Below are 8,924 nucleotides of genomic sequence, written 5' to 3' on the forward strand. Positions count from 1 at the left end.
TTTTTCGGGCCGAATTTTTGAGTTTCGATATCTCAGCTCTGGAAGGGGCTAGAGCCTCCATTTTTGCACTCAGGTCTAAGTCTCATGGCCCTCTATCAGAATTTGGGAGATTGGAGAAACTTAATTTTTCGCCCAAAAAAAAAGCGTAAGGGGTACCACTGTCGTTTTTTTTCGGGCCGAATTTTTGAGTTTCGATATCTCAGCTCTGGAAGGGGCTAGAGCCTCCATTGTTGCACTCAGGTCTAAGTCTCATGGCATTCTATCAGAATCCAGAGTTTTGGGAAGATTGGAGAAACTTAATTTTTCGCCCCAAAAAAAAAACGTAAGGGGTACCACTGTCGTTTTTTTTTTCGGGCCGAATTTTTGAGTTTCGATATCTCAGCTCTGGAAGGGGCTAGAGCCTCCATTTTTGCACTCAGGTCTAAGTCTCATGGCCCTCTACCAGAATTTGGGAAGATTGGAGAAACTTAATTTTTCGCCTCCCAAAAAAAACGTAAGGGGTACCACTGTCGTTTTTTTTTCGGGCCGAATTTTTGAGTTTCGATATCTCAGCTCTGGAAGGGGCTAGAGCCTCCATTTTTGCACTCAGGTCTAAGTCTCATGGCCCTCTACCAGAATTTGGGAAGATTGGAGAAACTTAATTTTTCGCCCCCCAAGAAAAACGTAAGGGGTACCACTGTCGTTTTTTTTTCGGGCCGAATTTTTGAGTTTCGATATCTCAGCTCTGGAAGGGGCTAGAGCCTCCATTTTTGCACTCAGGTCTAAGTCTCATGGCCCTCTATCAGAATCCAGAGTTTTGGTAAGATTGGAGAAACTTAATTTTTCGCCCAAAAAAAAAAAAAACGTAAGGGGTACCACTGTCGTTTTGTTTTCGGGCCGAATTTTTGAGTTTCAATATCTCAGCTCTGGAAGGGGCTAGAGCCTCCATTTTTGCACTCAGGTCTAAGTCTCATGGCCCTCTATCAGAATTTGGGAAGATTGGAGAAACTTAATTTTTCACCCAAAAAATACGTAAGGGGTACCACTGTCGTTTTTTTTTCGGGCCGAATTTTTGAGTTTCGATATCTCAGCTCTGGAAGGGGCTAGAGCCTCCATTTTTGCACTCAGGTCTAAGTCTCATGGCCCTCTATCAGAATTTGGGAGATTGGAGAAACTTAATTTTTCACCCAAAAAAAAAGCGTAAGGGGTACCACTGTCGTTTTTTTTTCGGGCCGAATTTTTGAGTTTCGATATCTCAGCTCTGGAAGGGGCTAGAGCCTCCATTTTTGCACTCAGGTCTAAGTCTCATGGCCCTCTATCAGAATTTGGGAAAATTGGAGAAACTTAATTTTTCGCCCAAAAAAAAAACGTAAGGGGTACCACTGTCGTTTTTTTTACGGGCCGAATTTTTGAGTTTCGATATCTCAGCTCTGGGAGGGGCTAGAGCCTCAATTTTTGGACTCAGGTCTAAGTCTCATGGCCCTCTATCAGAATTTGGGAAGATTGGAGAAACTTAATTTTTCGCCCAAAAAAAAAACGTAAGGGGTACCACTGTCGTTTTTTTTTTCGGGCCGAATTTTTGAGTTTCGATATCTCAGTTCTGGAAGGGGCTAGAGCCTCCATTGTTGCACTCAGGTCTAAGTCTCATGGCATTCTATCAGAATCCAGAGTTTTGGGAAGATTGGAGAAACTTAATTTTTCGCCCCAAAAAAAAACGTAAGGGGTACCACTGTCGTTTTTTTTTTCAGGCCGAATTTTTGAGTTTCGATATCTCAGCTCTGGAAGGGGCTAGAGCCTCCATTTTTGCACTCAGGTCTAAGTCTCATGGCCCTCTACCAGAATTTGGGAAGATTGGAGAAACTTAATTTTTCGCCCCCCAAAAAAAACGTAAGGGGTACCACTGTCGTTTGTTTTTCGGGCCGAATTTTTGAGTTTCGATATCTCAGCTCTGGAAGGGGCTAGAGCCTCCATTTTTGCACTCAGGTCTAAGTCTCATGGCCCTCTATCAGAATCCAGAGTTTTGGGAAGATTGGAGAAACTTAATTTTTCGCCCAAAAAAAAAACGTAAGGGGTACCACTGTCGTTTTTTTTTTCGGGCCGAATTTTTGAGTTTCGATATCTCAGCTCTGGAAGGGGCTAGAGCCTCCATTTTTGCACTCAGGTCTAAGTCTCATGGCCCTCTATCAGAATCCAGAGTTTTGGGAAGATTGGAGAAACTTAATTTTTCGCCCAAAAAAAAAAAAACCGTAAGGGGTACCACTGTCGTTTTTTTTTTCGGGCCGAATTTTTGAGTTTCGATATCTCAGCTCTGGAAGGGGCTAGAGCCTCCATTTTTGCACTCAGGTCTAAGTCTCATGGCCCTCTATCAGAATTTGGGAAGATTGGAGAAACTTAATTTTTCGCCCAAAAAAAAAACGTAAGGGGTACCACTGTCGTTTTTTTTTCGGGCCGAATTTTTGAGTTTCGATATCTCAGCTCTGGGAGGGGCTAGAGCCTCAATTTTTGCACTCAGGTCTAAGTCTCATGGCCCTCTATCAGAATTTGGGAAGATTGGAGAAACGTAATTTTTCGCCCCCCAAAAAAAACGTAAGGGGTACCACTGTCGTTTTTTTTTCGGGCCGAATTTTTGAGTTTCGATATCTCAGCTCTGGAAGGGGCTAGAGCCTCCATTTTTGCACTCAGGTCTAAGTCTCATGGCCCTCTATCAGAATCCAGAGTTTTGGGAAGATTGGAGAAACTTAATTTTTCGCCCAAAAAAAAAAAAACGTAAGGGGTACCACTGTCGTTTTTTTTTCCGGGCCGAATTTTTGAGTTTCAATATCTCAGCTCTGGAAGGGGCTAGAGCCTCCATTTTTTTTAGCATTCAGGTCTAAGTCTCATGGCCCTCTATCAGAATTTGGGAAGATTGGAGAAACTTAATTTTTCGCCCAAAAAAAAAACGTAAGGGGTACCACTGTCGTTTTTTTTTTTTCGGGCCGAATTTTTGAGTTTCGATATCTCAGCTCTGGAAGGGGCTAGAGCCTCAATTTTTGCACTCAGGTCTAAGTCTCATGGCCCTCTATCAGAATTTGGGAAGATTGGAGAAACTTAATTTTTCGCCCAAAAAAAAAACGTAAGGGGTACCACTGTCGTTTTTTTTCAGGCCGAATTTTTGAGTTTCGATATCTCAGCTCTGGAAGGGACTAGAGCCTCCATTTTTGCACTCAGGTCTAAGTCTCATGGCCCTCTATCAGAATTTGGGAAGATTGGAGAAACTTAATTTTTCGCCCCCCAAAAAAAAACGTAAGGGGTACCACTGTCGTTTTTTTTTCGGGCCGAATTTTTGAGTTTCGATATCTCAGCTCTGGAAGGTGCTAGAGCCTCCATTTTTGCACTCAGGTCTAAGTCTCATGGCCCTCTATCAGAATCCAGAGTTTTGGGAAGATTGGAGAAACTTAATTTTTCGCCCAAAAAAAAAAAACGTAAGGGGTACCACTGTCGTTTTTTTTTTTTCGGGCTGATTTTTTGAGTTTCGATATCTCAGCTCTGGAAGGGGCTAGAGCCTCCATTTTTTGCACTCAGGTCTAAGTCTCATGGCCCTCTATCAGAATCCAGAGTTTTGGGAAGATTGGAGAAACTTAATTTTTCGCCCAAAAAAAAAAAACGTAAGGGGTACCACTGTCGTTTTGTTTTCAGGCCGAATTTTTGAGTTTCGATATCTCAGCTCTGGAAGGGGCTAGAGCCTCCATTTTTGCACTCAGGTCTAAGTCTCATGGCCCTCTATCAGAATTTGGGAAGATTGGAGAAACTTAATTTTTCGCCCAAAAAATACGTAAGGGGTACCACTGTCGTTTTTTTTTTCGGGCCGAATTTTTGAGTTTCGATATCTCAGCTCTGGAAGGGGCTAGAGCCTCCATTTTTGCACTCAGGTCTAAGTCTCATGGCCCTCTATCAGAATTTGGGAGATTGGAGAAACTTAATTTTTCGCCCAAAAAAAAAGCGTAAGGGGTACCACTGTCGTTTTTTTTTCGGGCCGAATTTTTGAGTTTCGATATCTCAGCTCTGGAAGGGGCTAGAGCCTCCATTGTTGCACTCAGGTCTAAGTCTCATGGCATTCTATCAGAATCCAGAGTTTTGGGAAGATTGGAGAAACTTAATTTTTCGCCCCAAAAAAAAAACGTAAGGGGTACCACTGTCGTTTTTTTTTTCGGGCCGAATTTTTGAGTTTCGATATCTCAGCTCTGGAAGGGGCTAGAGCCTCCATTTTTGCACTCAGGTCTAAGTCTCATGGCCCTCTACCAGAATTTGGGAAGATTGGAGAAACTTAATTTTTCGCCTCCCAAAAAAAACGTAAGGGGTACCACTGTCGTTTTTTTTTCGGGCCGAATTTTTGAGTTTCGATATCTCAGCTCTGGAAGGGGCTAGAGCCTCCATTTTTGCACTCAGGTCTAAGTCTCATGGCCCTCTACCAGAATTTGGGAAGATTGGAGAAACTTAATTTTTCGCCTCCCAAAAAAAACGTAAGGGGTACCACTGTCGTTTTTTTTTCGGGCCGAATTTTTGAGTTTCGATATCTCAGCTCTGGAAGGGGCTAGAGCCTCCATTTTTGCACTCAGGTCTAAGTCTCATGGCCCTCTATCAGAATCCAGAGTTTTGGTAAGATTGGAGAAACTTAATTTTTCGCCCAAAAAAAAAAAAAACGTAAGGGGTACCACTGTCGTTTTGTTTTCGGGCCGAATTTTTGAGTTTCAATATCTCAGCTCTGGAAGGGGCTAGAGCCTCCATTTTTGCACTCAGGTCTAAGTCTCATGGCCCTCTATCAGAATTTGGGAAGATTGGAGAAACTTAATTTTTCACCCAAAAAATACGTAAGGGGTACCACTGTCGTTTTTTTTTCGGGCCGAATTTTTGAGTTTCGATATCTCAGCTCTGGAAGGGGCTAGAGCCTCCATTTTTGCACTCAGGTCTAAGTCTCATGGCCCTCTATCAGAATTTGGGAGATTGGAGAAACTTAATTTTTCACCCAAAAAAAAAGCGTAAGGGGTACCACTGTCGTTTTTTTTTCGGGCCGAATTTTTGAGTTTCGATATCTCAGCTCTGGAAGGGGCTAGAGCCTCCATTTTTGCACTCAGGTCTAAGTCTCATGGCCCTCTATCAGAATTTGGGAAAATTGGAGAAACTTAATTTTTCGCCCAAAAAAAAAACGTAAGGGGTACCACTGTCGTTTTTTTTACGGGCCGAATTTTTGAGTTTCGATATCTCAGCTCTGGGAGGGGCTAGAGCCTCAATTTTTGGACTCAGGTCTAAGTCTCATGGCCCTCTATCAGAATTTGGGAAGATTGGAGAAACTTAATTTTTCGCCCAAAAAAAAAACGTAAGGGGTACCACTGTCGTTTTTTTTTTCGGGCCGAATTTTTGAGTTTCGATATCTCAGTTCTGGAAGGGGCTAGAGCCTCCATTGTTGCACTCAGGTCTAAGTCTCATGGCATTCTATCAGAATCCAGAGTTTTGGGAAGATTGGAGAAACTTAATTTTTCGCCCCAAAAAAAAACGTAAGGGGTACCACTGTCGTTTTTTTTTTCAGGCCGAATTTTTGAGTTTCGATATCTCAGCTCTGGAAGGGGCTAGAGCCTCCATTTTTGCACTCAGGTCTAAGTCTCATGGCCCTCTACCAGAATTTTGGAAGATTGGAGAAACTTAATTTTTCGCCCCCCAAAAAAAACGTAAGGGGTACCACTGTCGTTTGTTTTTCGGGCCGAATTTTTGAGTTTCGATATCTCAGCTCTGGAAGGGGCTAGAGCCTCCATTTTTGCACTCAGGTCTAAGTCTCATGGCCCTCTATCAGAATCCAGAGTTTTGGGAAGATTGGAGAAACTTAATTTTTCGCCCAAAAAAAAAACGTAAGGGGTACCACTGTCGTTTTTTTTTTCGGGCCGAATTTTTGAGTTTCGATATCTCAGCTCTGGAAGGGGCTAGAGCCTCCATTTTTGCACTCAGGTCTAAGTCTCATGGCCCTCTATCAGAATCCAGAGTTTTGGGAAGATTGGAGAAACTTAATTTTTCGCCCAAAAAAAAAAAAAACCGTAAGGGGTACCACTGTCGTTTTTTTTTTCGGGCCGAATTTTTGAGTTTCGATATCTCAGCTCTGGAAGGGGCTAGAGCCTCCATTTTTGCACTCAGGTCTAAGTCTCATGGCCCTCTATCAGAATTTGGGAAGATTGGAGAAACTTAATTTTTCGCCCAAAAAAAAACCGTAAGGGGTACCACTGTCGTTTTTTTTTCGGGCCGAATTTTTGAGTTTCGATATCTCAGCTCTGGGAGGGGCTAGAGCCTCAATTTTTGCACTCAGGTCTAAGTCTCATGGCCCTCTATCAGAATTTGGGAAGATTGGAGAAACTTAATTTTTCGCCCAAAAAAAAAAAACGTAAGGGGTACCACTGTCGTTTTTTTTTTCGGGCCGAATTTTTGAGTTTCGATATCTCAGCTCTGGAAGGGGCTAGAGCCTCCATTTTTGCACTCAGGTCTAAGTCTCATGGCCCTCTACCAGAATTTGGGAAGATTGGAAAAACGTAATTTTTCGCCCCCCAAAAAAAACGTAAGGGGTACCACTGTCGTTTTTTTTTCGGGCCGAATTTTTGAGTTTCGATATCTCAGCTCTGGAAGGGGCTAGAGCCTCCATTTTTGCACTCAGGTCTAAGTCTCATGGCCCTCTATCAGAATCCAGAGTTTTGGGAAGATTGGAGAAACTTAATTTTTCGCCCCAAAAAAAAAAAACGTAAGGGGTACCACTGGCGTTTTTTTTTCGGGCCGAATTTTTGAGTTTCGATATCTCAGATCTGGAAGGGGCTAGAGTCTCCATTTTTGCACTCAGGTCTAAGTCTCATGGCCCTCTATCAGAATCCAGAGTTTTGGGAAGATTGGAGAAACTTAATTTTTCGCCCCCCCCAAAAAAAAACGTAAGTGTCGTTTTTTTTTTCGGGTCGAATTTTTGAGTTTCGATATCTCAGCTCTGGAAGGGGCTAGAGCCTCCATTTTTGCACTCAGGTCTAAGTCTCATGGCCCTCTATCAGAATTTGGGAAGATTGGAGAAACTTAATTTTTCGCCCAAAAAAAAAACGTAAGGGGTACCACTGTCGTTTTTTTTTTCGGGCCGAATTTTTGAGTTTCGATATCTCAGCTCTGGAAGGGGCTAGAGCCTCCATTTTTGCACTCAGGTCTAAGTCTCATGGCCCTCTATCAGAATTTGGGAAGATTGGAGAAACTTAATTTTTCGCCCAAAAAAAAAACGTAAGGGGTACCACTGTCGTTTTTTTTTTCGGGCCGAATTTTTGAGTTTCGATATCTCAGCTCTGGAAGGGGCTAGAGCCTCCATTTTTGCACTCAGGTCTAAGAATCATGGCCCTCTATCAGAATTTGGGAAGATTGGAGAAACTTAATTTTTCACCCCAAAAAAAAAACGTAAGGGGTACCACTGTCGTTTTTTTTTTTCGGGCCGAATTTTTGAGTTTCGATATCTCAGCTCTGGAAGGGGCTAGAGCCTCCATTTTTGCACTCAGGTCTAAGTCTCATGGCCCTCTACCAGAATTTGGGAAGATTGGAGAAACTTAATTTTTCGCCCCCCAAAAAAAACGTAAGGGGTACCACTGTCGTTTTTTTTTCGGGCCGAATTTTTGAGTTTCGATATCTCAGCTCTGGAAGGGGCTAGAGCCTCCATTTTTGCACTCAGGTCTAAGTCTCATGGCCCTCTATCAGAATCCAGAGTTTTGGGAAGATTGGAGAAACTTAATTTTTCGCCCAAAAAAAAAAAACCGTAAGGGGTACCCGTTTTTTTTTTCGGGCCGAATTTTTGAGTTTCGATATCTCAGCTCTGGAAGGGGCTAGAGCCTCCAATTTTGCACTCAGGTCTAAGTCTCATGGCCCTCTACCAGAATTTGGGAAGATTGGAGAAACTTAATTTTTTGCCCCCCAAGAAAAACGTAAGGGGTACCACTGTCGTTTTTTTTTTCGGGCCGAATTTTTGAGTTTCGATATCTCAGCTCTGGAAGGGGCTAGAGCCTCCATTTTTGCACTCAGGTCTAAGTCTCATTGCCCTCTATCAGAATTTGGGAAGATTGGAGAAACTTAATTTTTCGCCCAAAAAATACGTAAGGGGTACCACTGTCGTTTTTTTTTTCGGGCCGAATTTTTGAGTTTCGATATCTCAGCTCTGGAAGGGGCTAGAGCCTCCATTTTTGCACTCAGGTCTAAGTCTCATGGCCCTCTATCAGAATTTGGGAGATTGGAGAAACTTAATTTTTCGCCCAAAAAAAAAGCGTAAGGGGTACCACTGTCGTTTTTTTTTCGGGCCGAATTTTTGAGTTTCGATATCTCAGCTCTGGAAGGGGCTAGAGCCTCCATTTTTGCACTCAGGTCTAAGTCTCATGGCCCTCTATCAGAATTTGGGAGATTGGAGAAACTTAATTTTTCACCCAAAAAAAAAGCGTAAGGGGTACCACTGTCGTTTTTTTTTCGGGCCGAATTTTTGAGTTTCGATATCTCAGCTCTGGAAGGGGCTAGAGCCTCCATTTTTGCACTCAGGTCTAAGTCTCATGGCCCTCTATCAGAATTTGGGAAAATTGGAGAAACTTAATTTTTCGCCCAAAAAAAAAACGTAAGGGGTACCACTGTCGTTTTTTTTACGGGCCGAATTTTTGAGTTTCGATATCTCAGCTCTGGGAGGGGCTAGAGCCTCAATTTTTGGACTCAGGTCTAAGTCTCATGGCCCTCTATCAGAATTTGGGAAGATTGGAGAAACTTAATTTTTCGCCCAAAAAAAAAACGTAAGGGGTACCACTGTCGTTTTTTTTTTCGGGCCGAATTTTTGAGTTTCGATATCTCAGTTCTGGAAGGGGCTAGAGCCTCCATTGTTGCACTCAGGTCTAAGTCTCATGGCATTCTATCAGAATCCAGAGTTTTGGGAAGATTGG

This window comes from Pimephales promelas, chromosome 21 (genome assembly GCF_988280905.1).
Source record: "Pimephales promelas chromosome 21, fPimPro1.hap1.1, whole genome shotgun sequence".
Lineage (NCBI taxonomy): Eukaryota > Metazoa > Chordata > Actinopteri > Cypriniformes > Leuciscidae > Pimephales > Pimephales promelas.